This window comes from Silene latifolia, chromosome 11, assembly GCF_048544455.1.
Source record: "Silene latifolia isolate original U9 population chromosome 11, ASM4854445v1, whole genome shotgun sequence".
Lineage (NCBI taxonomy): Eukaryota > Viridiplantae > Streptophyta > Magnoliopsida > Caryophyllales > Caryophyllaceae > Silene > Silene latifolia.
In genome coordinates this window covers 97,841,793-97,862,049 of record NC_133536.1, presented here as the reverse complement: position 1 = coordinate 97,862,049, position 20,257 = coordinate 97,841,793, and the positions used below count along the sequence as shown (strand labels likewise).

Sequence of the window (20,257 nt, the reverse complement as noted above, 5' to 3'; positions counted from 1 at the left end):
GAAGATGCGCAAGGCATATGGAGACCTTTATTGACTCTGCTTTGCTCCATTCCCCCACCAGCTGGCGTGACCCAGGATCAAATCAAAGAGACCATGTTCATCTTCTCCTTCGTGATGCTTTGCAAGGGAATGGTATAGAGATTTGGACCGGACCGCTCTGGAGATCACTGATTGGAATACATTGGCATTGGCATTCTACAAGAAGTACTTCTCTGCTTCAAGGACGATCGCTATTAGAGCTCAAATCACGGGCTTTAAACAAGGGCCAGATGAAAATTTCCATGAAGCATGGGTCCGATTCAAGAAGTTGGTGCGAACCATACCGCACCATGGGTTTGAAAAGTGGAGTTTGTGCAACCATTTCTACAATGGGTTGTACGACGATCAGAGGGCCATTTTGGATGCTGCTGCCAATGGAAGTTTCATTTGAAAATTTGGGAGCAACTAAGGGGTGGAAGATCATTGACGATCTAGCTACCCACAAGGCCGAATATGGGAATTCGAGAGGGAACCGAGGAGAGCTGCTGAATCTTCCTCTGTTCTGCGCGCTTGAGGCTCTCACCGCGAGATTTGACAAGTATGAGCTAGCGGGAGCTTCTAAAGGTGGGATATACCAAGTTAATGCCGTGTCAGACGGTCCCTTCGTCTGTGAAAGGTGTGGAGTTGAGGGCCATGTCTCGAAAAATTGCCCTAGCCCCTTTGAATCTTGTCTTTGCCTTTCAACACTATAGGCGGAAACACCTACTACGAGCCACCGCATCCGAACTTGAGTTGGAGAAGCCAAAATGTCCAAAATCCAACCCAACATCCACCACAAAGAAGAGCAGCCATATGTCCCGCCTCATCAAAAGCAACAAAGAATACCGAAGCCTCCTTATGTGCCGCAAAAAGAACAATCACAAAACTCCGAGTTCTCCGAGCTTAAGAATCTGTTGCTAAAGGAGTCCCAAGCAAGAGAGGTCGGGATGAAGTTACTTGAGAGCCAAATTGCTCAATTGGCTAGTAAAAGTAACACTCGAGCTCCCGGACACTTACCCACTCAACCCGAACAAAAGGAGACCCTAAATGCCATCACTCGAGGAGCGGGTCCACCCTTGACGGTCTGCCATGGTTGAGGATGCTTTGTCGAGAAAGATGAGCCGAAAACAAGTCAAGAGAAAGCTTCAACGAACAAGGCAAAGAAAAAAGCGTCTGCCAGGCATTTCAGTCGATCGACTGAAGTACCTAGTCGATCGACTGACTCACGGGTTACAGGAGCTTCTGGAACTGTACATCTCAGTCGATCGACTGAGGAGAGTGGTCGATCGACTGAGATTGCTTGCTGATCTTGGAAGAATTCCGTCCTTTAATGCCAAATAGTCTACGAGACCACTTGTTTCGGGAACCACCGTCCCGAAAAGTTTGGGGGCGGAACCAGTGCTGATGGGTCGATCCCGGCTCCGAAGTTCGATCCAATGACGGTCAATGGTTCTCATTTGAGACGGTTTGAGGAGGGGTCTAGCTTCAACAAAGAAAAGGTGACGGACTTTCAGCCTAAGTCCAAGGATACCGGCACACGTGACTTGGAGGAGAGGGCTAAGGTACTCCTTACAGCCCCATATCCGGAGAGACTCGTGCCGACAAAGGAACAGGTATCTTTTAGTAAATTTGAGAAAGTTATTCGTAGCTTGAATGTTCAGGTACCCTTCTTTGAGTTAGTTAACCAAGTGCCAGCATACACTAAATTCATGAAACAGTTGTTGTCAAAGAAAAAATCTCTTGAACATGTTCACACTGTTGCGTTAACTAAAGAGTCTTGCTCCTACTTGTCCCACACTGCGCCCCATAAGTTAGAAGACCCGGCGGTTTTCGTTCCTTGCAAAGATAGGTACCTTTTATATCGAAAAGGCATTATGTGACTTAGGAGCTAGCATAAGTGTCATGCCCTTGAGTCTAGCTAGAAAGCTTAAGTTGACCAGGTTTGCAATAATCGAGATGACAGTTCGAGATGGTGACCGATCTGCGGTCGAGCCTATAGGAGTCCTAGAGGACATACCCGTCCGGATAGGGAAGTTTTTCTTCCCTGTTGACTTTGTTGTCCTTGACATGCCCGAGGATGACCATATTCCCATTATTTTGGGTAGGCCATTTACGCACACACTTTGGTGCGATTATAGATGTCGGTCTAGGAACCTTGACTTTTAAAGTGGGAAAGCACTCTATTGTCTTTGCCCAGTCGGCTAAGAAAAAGGATCCCATGTGGCCTGTTACATGTAATACGGTCTCTGAAAAGAGATCGTACTTTGTACTTCCCGATATGCCTATTTCTATTCCTGTTGTAACCCCTCCGCCCCGGATTGGGAGCAAGAAGGAGGAAGAATCTGTTATTTTAGATAATGCAGGAGCTGGTTTGGGGAAGAGCAAGCTGCAAGTTATTCCAGCCGCGAGAGAGCCTATCACTCAAAGAGGAGGTCTTGGATGCCTAAGCTATGGGACCGATGAGGAAGTGAAAAATGAGCCGACCAAGGTGAGATGGTCTGATTTGGAGTCTAACGATCCCAAGGAAGTCCTTGATTGGGAGATGACGAAGGCCGATCACCAGTTCTCCGATTGTTGAAGCTAAGAAGGGTGCGGTGATGAGATGAGCACCATTGAGGCTACCTCTAGTAGCCGGCCAAACCGAAAATGGGCCATACCGTGGTCCTTCTTGATCAACTATTAGTTGATCATGCTCGTTATAAACTTCATTCTTTTTGCTTTGTTAAGACATTTTTATTGCTTTTGTGTGCGCGAAAACTTCGCTTTTATTTTATTCTGCTTAGGATTTTTAAGTACTTTAGACCTCGTTAAGGTTTTGCGCAATTTTGGGCGCGTATTATTGTGCTTTTGCAGGTATTTAGAGCTTATTAGCTCAAATCATTGAGCAATTACGAAGAAATAAGACAACTGCAAGAAGATGTTTTCGATCGATCGACGCGTACCTAGTCGATCGATCAATTGCGGTTTTACGAAGCTCACGTTCACGTCAACCTGGTCGATCGACGATCTCAGTGGGCGATCGACTACCGCTGCTGCTATATTCGTTCACGACCTCTCCCCTGCTGTGTTTGGTCGATATGCGGACCTAAGGGAGTCTTCTACTCCACTTTATTTTCCGTCGCATTATCTATTTCTTCGCTTGTCTCATTTGTGCACAACTTTTACGTTTCAAAATTGTTTCCTTCGGTCTTAAGCGTGGTTTTGTTTGTCTTTTCAGGTCTTTATTGGTAGCACTGCTAGCTACTGAAACCTCCTAGCTAACGCTGGTTTGGGGAGGTTTCCTTTGCTGCGCTTAAAGTCTTGTGAGTTCCATATCTTTCCTTTATGTCTTGCTTATTTAATTTCTCGCAAATTCCCGTTTCTCTTTTCTTCATTACATGATTTTGCACAATGGGGACATTGTGCGATTTGGTTTGGGGAAGGGTTTTGCGTCGCATATCATTTGCTTGCATTCACGTTTAATTTTGTTTTGCATTGTTTCATTTCATTTCTCTTATATATACAAAATTCCAAAAAAATTGAAAAATTTCAAAATTTCAAAAAATGCACGTTTATTTTAGCATATAGGTCGAGTCGGAACGGTAGTATTTCTATGATGATTTTGCATTTTCAGCTGTTTTATGCCTAAGCCTTGCTTAACATGTTATTAGTAGAATCGTATATGCATATCTACGAGTTTTTGTTACATTCTTGCTGAACTTGAGACTTGACTTTGATAATTGGCAAACTACATCATATTTCTGAGTTATTAGAGCCTATAACTGGTGACATTCATGACCAGTTCAATTAGGAATGTGAGTAGTACTCCTTATGAGACATGTTTCCTTAATTTGCATAATTATGAATTTGATCTACTTAATACCTGTATGCATTCGGTTTGTGGTTTGTTGACACATGTGGTAGAGGTTTCCTTTTCTCATTTTACCCATAAGCTTCACACTGCCAAAAATATCCTTTTTGTCCTATTTACTACATCCTACACATAGCCTGCCTTTGTCAAGCTAGTAGCCTAGTTTTTGGGATTGTTACTCGTTTTTGGTAGCATTTGCTCTTATGAGATTTTGTTGGGAGAATGAAAGAAAGAAGGAAAGAAAGAAAAAAAAAGAAAAAAAAAAGATGAAGAAAAATGATTCGGAAAAAGAAAAGAAAAAATGTCCTGTACTGTTCAAAGCAGTCGATCGACTGCTCCTTTTGGTCGATCGACTGAAGATCCGAGGAAGAAATCAATTCGCATACTTTAATCCTTATCTTTTGGCGATTTTTGCTCCCATGTTTTATTCTTATTTTATGGGGAGTTAGTTGATTACTTTTACATCTGGAGATTGTGAGATTTGTGCTTGCTATAGCACCGTGTTGTTTGCCTATGAGCAAGAAGTTGGATGTTGTCCTTTGGTTCCGTTCTGGTACTAGCTTGATCACCTATACCCCCACTTTACCATAAAATGTTTTGCCCCTTCTTACCCATACCTCACATATCCCATATTTACCTCGGCATGTGTCATTGGTCATCTGTTTGGTTGGAATGCATATGTACGGTCATAGAGGTCATCTTCATAATTTATTGCTGGCATGTCTTCATAGGTCGTAGTTAGGTGAGAGTCTTTACAAATTTAATTCTTTCTATCTTTCACATATTCACCTGTTCTTATGAGAGATTTGAGCGACCCGCGAGAGTCCAATTTGATAAGTCTCTACAGTTGACGGTTCAGCAGTTTTTAACGACTTTATAATTCGTTTGCATGATTCACATTACTAATTGATTGTTGGTTGTGCATTAAATTGGTTTGGGCTTAACAGTTTGCATTTCGCTCTGAGATCGAACTCGTTCCGTTAGGTCATTAGATCGAGTCTAGTTCTTGCTTGGGGACAAGCAAGGTTTGGTTTGGGGAGATTTGATGCGTGTCTAAAATATGATGTTTCACACTTTATTCTACACGCATTTCAGAGCTCAAATGTGCAATATATGCCATTATTTCCCTATTTTCCTCTACTTTTGTGTTTTTGTCTATTATTGCAGAAATATGAAGAATTGAGCGGAAATCGAGCCAAATCCGTCCCCGAGTAATCTGCATTGTAAATGACGTAAAGGAATTGCTTAAGGAACGAGCTTGGTGCGCGATCCAAGGCCCAAAGACGTATCCACGAGAATAAAGCAGTCAACTAGCAGCTCAAGCGATCGATCGACTAGACCCATCGATCGATCGACCAACTATCGGGATCCGTGGCTCTGTTGCTTTGAGATCCGATCGATCGACCTCCTGCTTAGTCGATCGACCACATCGTTATGAGACGAGAATTAAAAGATCGAGGAACTTAAAGCCCATTGTGTTTAGGTTTTGGAATAAGATGTTACGTATATTTCCTATATAACGTAATCTAGATCATCAGTTTATTATCAAGTCTTTTATTCAGAATTTTACATCAAGTTTTAGCATTAAGTTTTCATTCAAGTTCTTTATCGAATAGTTAGGGTTTGGGATTATTGTGAGCATCGGAATTTCGGATCTTAATAATCAATCTTTCCCCTGCAATTCGGTATTCTTCCTGTTTACTTTCAGTTCATTTATTTTGCTAATAGATTAGAATTGCTAGTAGATTCCCGAAACCATCTTCATTATTGCATGTTAATTGCTTCCTTCCCTGTTTTAAGCATGAATTCAGTAGCTAGTTTTATCGTTTATGTTATTGTTTCTACCCTTAGCATGAGTAGCTAAATCTATAGTGCTAGGATGTAGGGGAATTGTAGCATAGGCGGCATTAGATTGAACACGGACTGAACCCGCGTGTCAGTCGATCGACTGACATTGTTGGTCGATCGACTGACCTTGTAAGGTTATCCTTCGTTTTAATTGTTCTTAATCTTGTATTTAACAAATCGAATGCATGCGACCAGTTAAATACCTATTTTGTGACCGACCCATTAGATCGAAAGATAGGGAAGGTTATTTGACCGTCAATTAAATCGACTAAACTGTGCTAAGATCGAAAGATAGGTATAGTTTAGACCGTTAGTCACTTTTCAGGATGAAAGTTAGTATTAGTGGCATTAGGGACCTATAGCGAGATCGAGAGATGCTATATGTTAGGAGTGGACCGAGAGGACCTCTTATTACCCGCCTTACCTGTGTTTGATTCAGACCGACTTAGTTTGCTGCCGCCAAAGCTATAATGACCTGACCATCCTAGTACCCTTTCTTTTATCTGTTAAATTCGTATTTTTAGTTTATTATCTTTGTTTGCTCTTAGTCTTAGACCAATTCAAATCAACCCCCATAATAGTTACCTCGGGTCAACATAGATCAACTAAAGTTTACAACTGCCTCCTTGTGGTTCGACCCTGTTACCACTAGCCTAGGTTAGTCTTAATAGGAGATTATAAATTTTATCTTTGGTACTCACAACGACGGGTATCACGCAGGATGAAATGCAGTACTCATCTTTAAGGTAGTTCCCATCAATTCCTGCAACTCTTTCCAAAACCGTGATATGAACCTCGCATCTCTATCGGACACTATATCCTTAGGCACCCCATGCAAGCGAACCACATGCTTCCTATAAGCCAAAGCTAACTGTATCTTGGTCCAATTATCTTTCATTGACACAAAGTGAGCTAACTTGGTCAGTCGATCCACTATAACCCATATCATGTTATTACCCTGTTGACTCCTCGGTAAACCCACGATGAAATCCATAGAAATGGACTCCCACTTCCACTCAGGTACCTCAAGAGACTGAATCTTACCTTGTGGTCGTCGCTGCTCCCCTTTCACTCTTTGACATGTCAAATAACGAGCCACGAACTCAGCTGTTTCCTTCTTCATCCCAGGCCACCAAAAAGTTTGCTTCAAATCTTTATATAGCTTGTCACTGCCTGGATGTACCGAATATGGTGTACAATGAGCCTCTGTCGTGATTATCTTTTTCAACTCCTCATCACTAGGAACACACCACCTCCCATCAAATCTCATACTACCATCTGTATGAATAGAAAATATAGACACCGTCCCTTTCTCTACTCCAGCTCTCCACTCCTCAATCTTAGGATCCAAAGCCTGTTTCCTGCGAATATCATCATAAAGATCTGGCTCCACTGTCAAATCCCCTATAGCATCCATTTTCTGTATCATATGTATCCCCAACTTCCCCACCTCATCTCTCAACCTCATCAAAGACATAGCTGTGCATAGAGAATGCACACTCTTCCTGCTCAAGGCATCTGCAGCCACATTAGCCTTCCCTTCATGGTATATAATATCCATGTCATAATCCCCAATCATCTCCATCCACCTCCTCTGTCTCATGTTCAACTCCTTTTGAGTGAAGATGTACTTGAGACTCTTGTGATCTGAAAACACCTTAAAGGTCGTCCCATAAAGGTAGTGCCTCCAAATCTTGAGAGCAAACACAACCGCACCCAACTCTAGATCATGTGTCGGGTAGTTCTCCTTATAAGGCTTCAGCTGCCTAGAAGCATAGGCAATCACCTTCCCGTTCTGCATCAACACACAATCCAACCCATTCTTTGAAGCATCTGTATACACCTCAAAGTTCTCACTCCCTTCAGGTAATGCTAAGATTGGAGCTGTGGTCAAACGCTCCTTTAAGGTTTGGAATGCCGTCTCACAACTTTCATCCCAACGAAACCTGTTTTCTTTCCTCATCAAAGCTGTCATCGGTCTGGCTATCTTAGAAAAGTCTTTCACGAACCGTCGATAGTACCCTGCCAAACCCAGGAAACTCCTGATCTCAACCACATTCTTTGGTGGTTCCCACCGAGTAACTGCCTCTATCTTTGCAGGATCTACAGCAACACCCTTCTTTGAAATCACATGCCCCAGAAAAGCAACTTCCTCTAACCAGAACTCACACTTAGACAACTTTGCATACAACTGATTGTCTCGCAAAGTCTGCAACACTATCCTCAAATGCTCCTCATGCTCCTCCTTAGTCTTAGAAAAGACTAAGATATCAGCGATAAAGGCCACAACAAACCGATCCAAGAACTGACTGAAGACCCGGTTCATCAAATCCATAAACACTGCAGGTGCATTAGACAACCTAAACGGCATCACAACATACTCATAGTGACCATACCTCGATGTAAAAGCTGTCTTTGGTATATCCTCTTCCCGAATCTTCACCTGATTGTAACCCGACCTCAAATCGATCTTAGAAAAGACCGTTGCACCATTCAACTGATCAAACAAATCATCTATCCTCGGCAAAGGATACTTGTTCTTCACTGTAACTTTGTTCAGCTCCCTATAATCGATGCACAGCCTCAAACTCCCATCTTTCTTTTTCACAAACAACACCAGTGCTCCCCACGGTGATACACTAGGTCTAATGTATCCCTTCTCGATCAGATCATCCAGCTGTTTCTTCAGCTCCTCCAACTCCTTGGGACCCATACGGTACGGTGCCTTAAAGATTGGCCCCGTCCCCGGTTTCAACTTAACACTAAAATCTCTCTCTCTCTCTTCGGTGGTAACCCCGGTATCTCCTCTGGAAAAACATCTGGGAACTCTCCCACCACTGGTATCTGCTCAACTGTCGGACCTCCATACGATGGTCTCTCACATGGCATAAGATCAACGGACACCCCTTCCTCAGATAGGACTTCAAGGTCACTGCTGCAATCAACTTAACTTTGGGTTTGACAACAAACCCACGATAAGACACACTAATCCCCTTAGGACCTCTCAAAGAAACCCTCTTTTGATGAAAATCTATCTTAGCCTTGTACTTACCCAACCAGTCCATACCAACTATCATCTCAAAACCCTCCAAAGGAAACTCTAACAAGTCCACTGGTAGGTCAACCTGCCCAACTATCATAGACACCCCTCTATACAACCGCCCACATGATACAGACTCACCCGACGGTACAAAAACTTCCTCTTTTACAGACTCATACTCACTCAAACCCAAACGCTTAGCATGACTCGATGATACAAACGACCGTGACGCTCCCGAATCAAACAAAACAAAGGTAAAGACTCCTTTAACAAGAAAAGTACTGGTGATAACGTGAGCATCATCCTCAGTTGCTTTCTTCTCCATCATAAACAGCTTACCACAGGTCTTCTGCCCACCTCCCTGGACAGTACTAGCTGAGGTAGACGGCTTAGCAGCCGACCCCTGGTTGTTGTTGTTCGTCGCCGGTCTCTGATATGAATTACCGCCATTGCGGTTAGCCCCACCGTTGTTGTTACTCTGACCACCCCGATTATTCCATGATCCAGCCAGTCTATTACTAGCATAACTCTGAGAAGCACCCTGAGAAAAACTCCCCTGCGACGGTCTCTGGAAACCCCCACTCACAGCACTGGTGCACTCATGCCTCTTATGGCCCATACCGCGACAGTTAAAACAGGTCATACCCCAACTGTTACAACCACCACTACGGCCACACCCGTAAGAAGCTCCAGCACTAAATCCCGAACCTAAAGAGTATGCTCTCTGATGCGTGTCCTAAATATGATGTTTTACACCCTATTTTACACGCATTTCAGAGCTCAATTATGTAGTTTATGCTACTATTTGCCCCATTTCGTCTACTTTTATATTTTTATGTAATATTGCAGATTTATGCGGAAATGAGTAGAAATTGAGCTAAATCCGTCCCCGAGTACCTTGCATTGCATTTGACATGAAGTGTTTACACAAGGAACGAACTTGGTGGCATTTCGAGGCCCGAAAGACAATTTTATAAAGAATTAGAAGCGGACTACCAGCTACAGTGGTCGATCGACTGCCTCCTATGGTCGATCGACCAGAGCGCGACTCACAGGAGCTACTGTTCAGCACAGACCAGTCGATCGACTGTCTTGCATGGTCGATCGACCATCATACGAGCCGACGCGCAAATTAAAGAAATAGAACGAGAATTCCAAAGCCCATTGTATTTTAGGTTTAGGAATAAAGTGTTATGTTATATTCCTATATAACGTAACCTGACATTATCAAGTTTTTATCAAAATTTTATCATAGAAAACTTTAGGGAAATAATTAGGGTTTGCATTCAAGTTTACATTCATTCAAATACAATTTACTTTTCGTTCGTGCTTTCCGAATCTCCTTACTTCCATTCGGTATTTTTCTGTTCTTTAGTTCAGTTTCGTTACTTTGTTCGCTCATAGATTAAAAATTGTTAGAATAGTTTCCCTAAAGCCAATTATTGTTTTATGTTACTTGTTTATTTAGCTATTTTAATCATGAATTCGTCTGTTTTATTAATCAATTTTATCGTTGTTATTATTTCCAGTATGAGTAGTTAAATACCCATGTGCTAGGATGTAAGGAATCTGTAGAAGTAGGCGGCATTAGAATAGTAGACCTAGAACGCGCCATGGTCGATCAACTGGGTTCCCTGGTCGATCGACTGGCCACGAGAGATATGCTTCGTTTTAATTAATTAAATTTTCATATTTGACGAATCGAGTGCACGCGACTAGTTGAATGTTTAGGAATTGACCGACCCAATAAAGATCGAAAGATAGGGAAGGGATATAGCCTACCTAATTAAGACGACTAGATTAATGAGATCGAAAGATGAATTAATTTAGCCTTTTAAATCACTTTTCAGGACGAAATTAGCATTAGTGATATTAGGGACCTGTAGCGAGATCGAAAGATGCTACCTGTTGAGAATGGACCGAGAGGACTTCTTATTTTCCCGTCTCACGTGATTGTTTCAGACCTGCCTAGTTTACTGCCGCCGAAACTATAGTGAACCGACCATCTTAGCACCCCTTTTAAGATCTGATTTCATCTTCTAGTTTAGTTTATTTTTCATTTACTGCCTTTAATTATAGAACAACTCAAATCAAATCCCCCTCACATTTGTTACTTTAGACTTAAATAAAACAACTATTAATTGCATCGCCTCTCTGTGGTTCGACCCTGACTGTAAGGTTTGCTTAACTCTTTGCGCAATTTCATAATGCTCTTCGCCAACGATCCGAGGTTGGAGCATGGTTGATGTTGAATCTAACGGATCCACTGCTGAATAGATCCCTTTGGCGGCTAATCCTCTTGATAGTACAATAGTAGCGTCTAAATGTGCAAATGTCGTAGCAGGAGCGGGATCGGTCAAATCGTCTGCAGGTACATAAACTGCTTGAATCGAAGTTATGGACCCTTCCTTTGTAGAAGTAATTCTTTCCTGTAAAGAACCCATTTCAGTACTAAGAGTACTAGCTATAGTAGTAGTTTGGACTATAAATATTATTTTTGGTGCACACAACGACAGGCATCAAATTTTGGCGCCGTTGCCGGGGAGGCAATTGTTTAAAATTTTTAGTTGTTTCTATTTTTAGTCTTTCTCTTAGTTTAAGGGACATCTGTTCCTTAAACTATTCTCATATTCTACTTGTAGTTTCTTCTTATGCGCAGGTCACAGGGTGGTGAATTACTACCGTTCAATCCTGAGATTGAGAAGACTTTGCGTGAGTTGAGACGATCATCTAGAGTATTGCCGACAGAGGAAGAGCTGAGTACTCTGTCTAGTTACTACGAGAACGAGCTATTCGAGGAGGATCCACCTTCGTCACCTATTTCTACTTCCTCAGCTTAGACCGTCACATCTCCAGACATGGCTGAAGAAGCGAGTATAGCCATCACTGACGAGCCGACACCGAGAATCTCTATAAGGGATTCGCATTACCAGGGACGGATAGAAAATTCGAGCCAAAACCGTCTTATATCAACTTGGTTGAGAGGAACCAATTTGGGGGAGCTGCAAATGAAGATGCAGCCAAACATATGGAGACATTCATTGATTATTGCTGTTCCATACCCCCACCGACCGGTGTGACCCAGGACTAGGTGAAGGAGACGATGTTCATATTCTCTCTTCGTGATGCTGCAAAGGAGTGGTACCGAGACCTGTATCGAGCTGCTAACGGGATCACTGATCGGAAGTCGCTGGCCCTGGCATTATACAAGAAATATTTCTCTGCCTCGAAGACAAATGCCATAAGAGCTCAGATCACGAGCTTTAAACAGGGTCCTGATGAGAATTTTCATGAGGCATTGGTCCATTTTAAGAAGCTGGTGCAAACTATTCCGCACCATGGGTTCGAGAAATGGAGCCTATGCAATCAATTTTATAATGGGCTTTATGACGATCAGAGGGCTATCCTGGATGCGGCAGCTAATGGCAGATTCCAGGAGAATGTTGGAGAAACTAAGGGGTGGAAAATTATTGATGATTTGGCCACCCATAAAGCTGAGTATGGAAATTCCAGGGGAAATCAAAGGAGAAGTGCTGAATCTCCTTCTGTAGCTGCATTAGAGGCTCTTACGGCGAGATTTGATAAGTACGAGTTGGGAGGAGCTTCGAAAGGAGGGATCTATCATGTGAATGCTGTTTCAGACGGTCCTTTCTTCTGCAAGAGATGTGGAAGAGAAGGACATGTTTCAGACAACTGCAACATTCCCTATGAGTCTTGTGCTGCTTTTCAACATTATAGGCAGACAAACACTTATTTTGAGCCGAATGTCCATCCGAACTTGAGGTGGAGTAGCCAAAATGTCCTAAATCCGACTCCACCTCCACAGCAGCAGCAGCAGAATTATGTGCCCCCTCATAAGCAGCAGCAACCATATCAAAAGCCTCCGTATGTTCCTCAGCAGCAGCAGCAGTCCATGGCTCCGATTTTGTCGAGTTGAAAAATCTGTTGCTGAAAGAGTCTCAAGCTAGAGAGGCCGGGATGATGATGTTAGAGAGCCAAATTGCTTAATTGGCTAGCAAGAGTGCAACTCGAGCTCCAGGGCATTTACCGTCGCAGACGGATCAAAAGGAGACCCTTAATGCTATTACTTTGAGGAGTGGGTCCACCCTTGAGGGGCCCGCTATGGTCGAGGATGTCACTGAAAAAGATGAGGCAGAACCAAGTAAGAAGAAGGTCAGAATGAATAATAGCAAGAAAAAGACGATCGGCGGGTATGTCGGTCGATCGACCGACATACCCGATCGATCGACCCCCGCAAGTGACACAGCTAGTGTTCCTGTAGAAGTCAGTCGATCGACTGATATGCATGGTCGATCGACTGACAACGCTGCTTATGGTGAGTCTTTTCGTCCTCCAATGCCAAATAATTTGAGGGACCACTTGTTTCGGGGTACGACTACTCCGAAAATATTGAGGCAAGACCCAAACGCTGATGGGTCAGTTCTGGTTCCAAAGTATGACCCGATGACGATTAATGGTTCATTTTTGAGACTGTCTGAAGAAGGGTCAAGCTACAACAAGGAGAAGTGTTGGGGCTGGTGTCCTTTATAGTTAGTGCAAGGACTTATAAATCTCTAAAAGGATCAAAGGGCATACTTTTGGTATTATTATCAGTTGATCCACGTTTATCAATAACGGTTGGCTTGCTAGATAAGTTTGACGTTATTGTCATACAGATGGCGGTGATCAACTGGTCCCTAAAAGTCACACCTATAAGATACGTTTGAGAGATGTGACAGTATGAAAATACAGTCATGTTGATGCCAAATTTGACTAACCAGTTAGTCGGAGTTATTGACTAATAATTAGTCAAATGTGATGTTGAGATATTTTATTTAATACGGATTAAATAATAATGGCTAAGGCGAATTAAGCAGTTAATTCGTAAATTAAATATAAACGATTATATTTGATTAATGTATATTGAATTAATTATACAATATCGTCTTTGTCGGACATGTATTAATAATTCAACTAAGTCATGTTACTAGTTGATGTTTTAATAACCGATAACCGATGACGATTTATAATTAAAAACCCGTCGTATACATTTAGCAAAATTTCGAGTCGGACCACGAGTTAAACATAAGAGGAAGTGGAAGCCCACTTCCCCATGTGGATCTCGGTTTGGCCGAATGAAAGGAACAAAAGGAGAGCTTCTCCTCCTTTCTAACCTAATCATTCATTTTGACAAAAATATTAGGGTTTCAGAGTATTTTTCTCTGAAATTTCTAGATCTCACATCGAATAACCTCACAATAGCTCTCTCAATATTGCAAGTCAATTAGAGAGCATTTCTAGCACAAGGGCATAGTCTCAGACGGTCTTGGGTGCAACGATTAGGAGGAAATCTACTTTGATTTCTGTTCTTTACGCCGCACATCAAAGGACCCGAGGTTGATTCTTAATCTTTATCGTTTTCTATTGTATTTCGTTTATGACCATATATTACATGTTAAATTTACGTTATAGTCCCAAATTTTAAGGGTCTTATACGGATATTACCCTACAAGAAGGTAGTGGAGTTTCAGCCTAAATCCACTGACGCCGGTGTGAGAGACCTAGAGGAGAGGGCTAAGTTACTTCTTACAGCCCTCTATCCAGAGAGATTGGTGCCGACAAAGGAACATGTATCATTTAACAAATTTGAAAATGTTATTCTTAGCTTAAATGTGCAAGTTCCTTTTCTTGAATTAGTTAATCAAGTGCCTGCTTACATGAAATTTATGAAGCAAATTTTGTCTAAAAATAAGTCACTTGAAACTGTGCAATCTGTCGCACTAACTGGGGAGTCATGTTCTTATTTGACCCATACTGCACCTCTTAAGCTAGAAGACCCAGGAAGCTTTTCAGTCCCATGTAGTATTGGCACCTTTTCTATCGAGAAGGCCTTATGTGACCTAGGAGCCAGTATTAGTGTAATGCCTTTGAGTCTTGCTAGGAAGTTGAAATTGACTAGGTTTGCAGTTACCAACATGACGGTACAGATGGCTGATCGCTCCGCGGTCCAGCCTATAGGAGTCTTAGAGGACATTCCCGTGCAAATAGGAAAGTTTTTTTTCCCTGTTGACTTCGTTGTACTAGATATGCCCGAGGATGCTCACATTCCTATCATTCTGGGTAGACCGATTCGCACACCGCTTTGGTGCGATTATAGATGTTGTTCGGGGACTCGACCTTCAAAGTAGGGAAGCATTCCATTGTCTTTGCCCAGACAGCTAAGAAGAAAGACTCCATGTGGCCAGTCACTTGTAATACGGTTTCTGAAAAGAAATCCTATTTTGTGCTTCCTGATATGCCTGTCTCTATGCCTGTTTCTGCTATAACACCTCCGCCCCAGATAGGGAGCAAATTGGAGGAAGATTTTTCTGTTTTGGATATTGCAGGAGCTGGTTTGGGGAAGGAAGAGCCGCATGTTGCTCCAGTTGTGAAGGAGCCAATCGTTCAAAGAGGCGGTCTAGGATGTCTTAGCTATGGCACAGATGAGGAGCCTGATGAGGAGCCAGTCAAAGTGACGGAGTCCGACTTGGATTTTGATGAGCCAGAAGAGGTCATTGCTTGGGAAGATGTTGAAGCTGTTGATCCGTCGAGTTCTGCGGATGTTGGAGTTGAGAAGAGTGCAGCTGAGGAGATGAGCACGGTAGAGGCTACTTCTTGTAGCCAGAAGCCGAGCAAGTGGGCCATTTCGTGGCCGTTCTTGATCAACTATTAGTTGATTAAGACTTTACAAACACTTTATTGCTTTCGTTAAGCTTTTTATTTATTGTTTTTGTGTGCGCGAGACTTCGCAATTTTAATAAGTTTGCTTAGGATTTTATACACTTTAGTCAGTTACTTTGGGTTTTGCGCAATTTTGGGCGCGTTATTGTGTGTATTTGCAGGTTCATAGACCTTGATAGCTTAATTTATTGAGTTAATTGAAGAAATCAGAAAGTTACAACAGTATTTCGATCGATCGATCGTATGGTCGATCGATCGAGCGCTCTGATTCCAGGAGCTTCTGTTCCTGTTCACTCTGGTCGATCGACTGGGTGATGTGGTCGATCGACCATGTTCGCTGCTGTACTTGTTTTCGATCATTCCCCTGCTGTGTTTGGTCGATTTGCGGAGTCGAGGGAGTCTTTTCTCCACTTTATTCTCCGACTCATTTCCGTTTTCTTCTATTTTCGTATTTTGCACATAATTTGGCGTTTCGTAAATTGCCTTCTCGGAATTACGCGCGGTACTTTTGTTTCCTTTCAGGTACCTATGGTAGCACTGCTGGCTACTGAAACCTCCTAGCTCACGCTGGTTTGGGGAGGTTTCCTTTTTCTGCGCTTAAAGTCTTGTGAGTTTCCGAGTCCTTACTTCATGTCTTATTTATTTAATTTATCGCAAAACTCCCGTTTCCCTTTTATTTCATTACATGATTTTGCACAATGGGGACATTGTGCGATTTGGTTTGGGGAAGGGTTTTGCATAGCATTCATATGTTTTTGCATTCACGTTTAATTATTCCGTTTGCATTGTTATTTCATTTCTTATATATACAAAAATTCAAAAAAATTGAAAATTTCAAAAATTCAAAAAATTGCACGTTTATTTTAGCATTTAGGTCGAGTCGGAATGGTAGTATTTCAATGATGACATTGCATTTTCAATCTGTTTATGCCTAAGTCGTGCTAATTGACATGTTATTAGTAGAATCATATGCATAGTCTACGAGTTTTCGTTAATATCTTGCTGGACTTGAGACTTGACTTAGATTTTTGGCAAACTACATCATTTTCTGAGTTTTAGAGCTTATAACTGGTGTAATTTATGATCAGTTTGCCTAGGATTGTGAGTAGTTCTCCTTGTAAGATATGTTACATAAATATGCATAAATATGAACTTTATCTGCTTAATACCTGTATGCATTCGGTTTGTGGTCTGTTGACACATGTGGAAGAGGTCACCCCTTTGTTCTTTTTGCCCATAAGCTCCACACTGCCAGAAATAGTCTTTTTGTCCCGATAACTACATCCTACACTTAGCCTGTCCCTGTCAAGCTAGTAGTTTATGTTCTTGGGATTGTTACTTTGTTTTTGGTAGCTAATGCTCATTTTGAGATGATGTTGGGAAGATGAAAAAGAAAAGAAAAAAAAAAGGAGAAGAAAAATGATTCGAAAAAAAGAAAAAAATGAGTGCTGTACTGTAGAGGGCGGTCGATCGACTGCCCATCTTGGTCGATCGACGGAAGCCCGAGAAAAGAGAAAAAGTAAAATCACATGTTGGAGTTTTGATCAGTTGGTGATTTTATTCCCATGCTTTATTATCATCATTTGGGGAATTACAATTATTATGGAGATTGTGAGATTTGTGCTTGCTATTAGCACCGTTTTTGATTGGAATTTTGAGCGAGAAGTTGGATGTTGTTATAATTTGGTTCCCTTAGTTACTAGCTTGGCTTTTAACTCTGTTTTTATCCAAATTTATTTTAGCCTCTTCTTACCCATACCTCACATATCCATATTTACCTCGACATGTGTCATGGTCATTTGTTTGGTTGGAATGCATATGTACGGTTGTAGAGATTATTTTCATATTGGATTACAGGCATGTTCTTATAGGTCGTAGTTAGGTGAGTGTCACTACAAAATGAATTCTTTTTATATTTTACATATACTCACCCGTATTTATTGAGTGATATGAGCGACCCGTAAGAGTCCATAATGATAAGTCTCTATAGTTGATGGTTCAGCAGTTTTTAACGACTTCATAACTCGTTTGCATGATTCTTATTGCTAATTGATTGTTAGTTGTTGCATTAAATTGGTTTAGGCTATTCGGTTTGCATTTCGCTCTGAGATTGAACTCGTTCCATTAGGTTTTAGGATCGAGTCTAGTTCTTTCTTGGGGACAAGCAAGGGTTTGGTTTGGGGAAGTTTGATGCGTGTCCTAAATATGATGTTTTACACCCTATTTTACACGTATTTCAGAGCTCAATTATGTAGTTTATGCTACTATTTGCCCCATTTCGTCTACTTTCGTATTTTTATGTAATATTGCAGATTTATGCGGAAATGAGTAACAATTGAGCTAAATCCGTCCCCGAGTACCTTGCATTGCATTTGACATGAAGTGTTTACACAAGGAACGAACTTGGTGCGCATTTCGAGGCCCGAAAGACAATTTTATGAAGAATTAGAAGCGGACTACCAGCTACAATGGTCGATCGACTGCCTCCTATGGTCGATCGACCAGAGCGCGACTTACAGGAGCTACTGTTTAGCACAGACCAGTCGATTGACTGCCTTACATGGTCGATCGACCATCATACGAGCTGACGCGCAAATTAAAGAAATAGAACGAGAATTCCAAAGCCCATTGTATTTTAGGTTTAGGAATAAAGTGTTACGTTATATTCCTATATAACGTAACCTGACATTATCAAGTTTTTATCAGAATTTTATCATAGAAAACTTCAGGGAAATAATTAGGGTTTGCATTCAAGTTTACATTCATTCAAATATAATTTACTTTTCGTTCGTGCTTTCCGAATCTCCTTACTTCCATTCGGTATTTTTCTGTTCTTTAGTTCAGTTTCGTTACTTTGTTCGCTCATAGATTAGAAATTGTTAGAATAGTTTCCCTAAAGCCAATTATTGTTTTATGTTACTTGTTTATTTAGCTATTTTAATCATGAATTCGTCTGTTTTATTAGTCAATTTTATCGTTGTTATTATTTCCAGTATGAGTAGCTAAATACCCATGTGCTAGGATGTAGGGAATCTGTAGAAGTAGGCGGCATTAGAATAGTAGACCTAGAACGCGCCATGGTCGATCGACTGGGTTCCCTGGTCGATCGACTGGCCACGAGAGATATGCTTCGTTTTAATTAATTAAATTTTCATATTTGACGAATCGAGTGCACGCGACTAGTTGAATGTTTAGGAATTGACCGACCCAATAAATATCGAAAGATAGGGAAGGGAGATAGCCTGCCTAATTAAGACGACTAGATTAATGAGATTGAAAGATGAATTAATTTAGCCTTTTAAATCACTTTTCAGGACGAAATTAGCATTAGTGATATTAGGGACCTGTAGCGAGATCGAAAGATGCTACCTGTTGAGAATGGACCGAGAGGACTTCTTATTTTCCCGTCTCACGTGATTGTTCCAGACCTGCCTAGTTTACTGCCGCTGAAACTATAGTGAACCGACCATCTTAGCACCCCTTTTAATATCTGATTTCATCTTCTAGTTTAGTTTATTTTTCATTTACAGCCTTTAGTTATAGAACAACTCAAATCAAATCCCCCTCACATTTGTTACTTTAGACTTAAATAAAACAACTATTAATTGCATCGCCTCTCTGTGGTTCGACCCTGACTGCCACTAGCTATAGTAGTAGTTTGGACTATAAATATAATTTTTGGTGCACACAACGACAGGCATCACTCTCACCTGGTTATGGCCGCCCCTCTTATAACTAGACTGACCACCACCCTCACTCTCAGCCTTCCTCTTCTCAGAAGCTCTCTCACGGTTCTCCTTGGTCATCTCAACTAACCTCTCAGCCCTCCCAGCACGCTCATACACCTCCTTAACATCAGTAAGGACCCCTACCGGCAACTTCTCCATGATTTTGGGTGTCAACCCCTTCTCAAACCTCAAAGCCAAGTTCTCTTGGTTCAGCCCCATATTGTAATACTACGTATTTATGAGTCTCTGGGTACTCTATCGAGTAGGCCTTACTCTGTCGAGTAAGGGTGAGTTGCAGTTTAAAATAGTTTCTGACCTGTTGGATACTCGATCGAGTAACGTGGGTACTCGATCGAGTAAGGGGGCACTCGATCGAGTACCTTAGTTACTCGATCGAGTAGCCGGTTTACGGGGGATGATTTCTCGGGTTTTGTTAATAATGCGATTAGAGTATATAATACTTCTGTCATTGTTCTTAAAACACTTTTCAAAACCTAATCACCGTGAGAAGAGAAATCAAACTACGTCATTCGCTTTAATCGCATTGTTGGCAAATCCCGGAGCTTGGAAGGTCGGATTTCACCTTTCTATATACCGTTGTGATCCTTGCGTCGAGGGTAAGAACTATATACCATTTTTATGATGTTTCTTTAAAGTTGGTTAAACCTTAATTTGGGGATTTGGGGGGTTTTGTTGTTTGTATGATTGGTAGTGATTGTATGTTTGTATATTAGGAAAAGGATTCGAAGAGGAAGCGTTTTGATATTAGCTGTGAGATCGTCTGATTGTTGTGCTTTCCAGGTAGGGTTTCCCTACTCAGTATTATTTACATGATGTGTGGTGATTGTGCTGTAATTAGTGATTGTTGATTGATTCAGACGGTTGTTAATGTTGTATTGTGATTGTTGATTGTTTGTCTCTGGTTCTCGAGATGCGTTCTCGGCTGAGTGGAGTCACTTGCGGGAGTGGCTTCACGCCCTAGTTTCGCCCTTCGTGGAACCCGCCACGGAAGAGGATGTGCACATTAATGGGACAGGGTTATCGCTCGGTATA

General features: G+C 41.7%; 1 non-coding gene across 1 annotated transcript; it reads right to left on the bottom strand.

Annotated features, from left to right (window-relative positions):
• Positions 1–229: 229 nt before the first annotated feature.
• LOC141616186 (small nucleolar RNA R71) lies at positions 230–336 on the bottom strand. The gene has a single exon (XR_012530549.1). It is a non-coding gene; the product is annotated as a small nucleolar RNA R71 (small nucleolar RNA).
• Between the last annotated feature and the right edge of the window lie 19,921 nt (positions 337–20,257).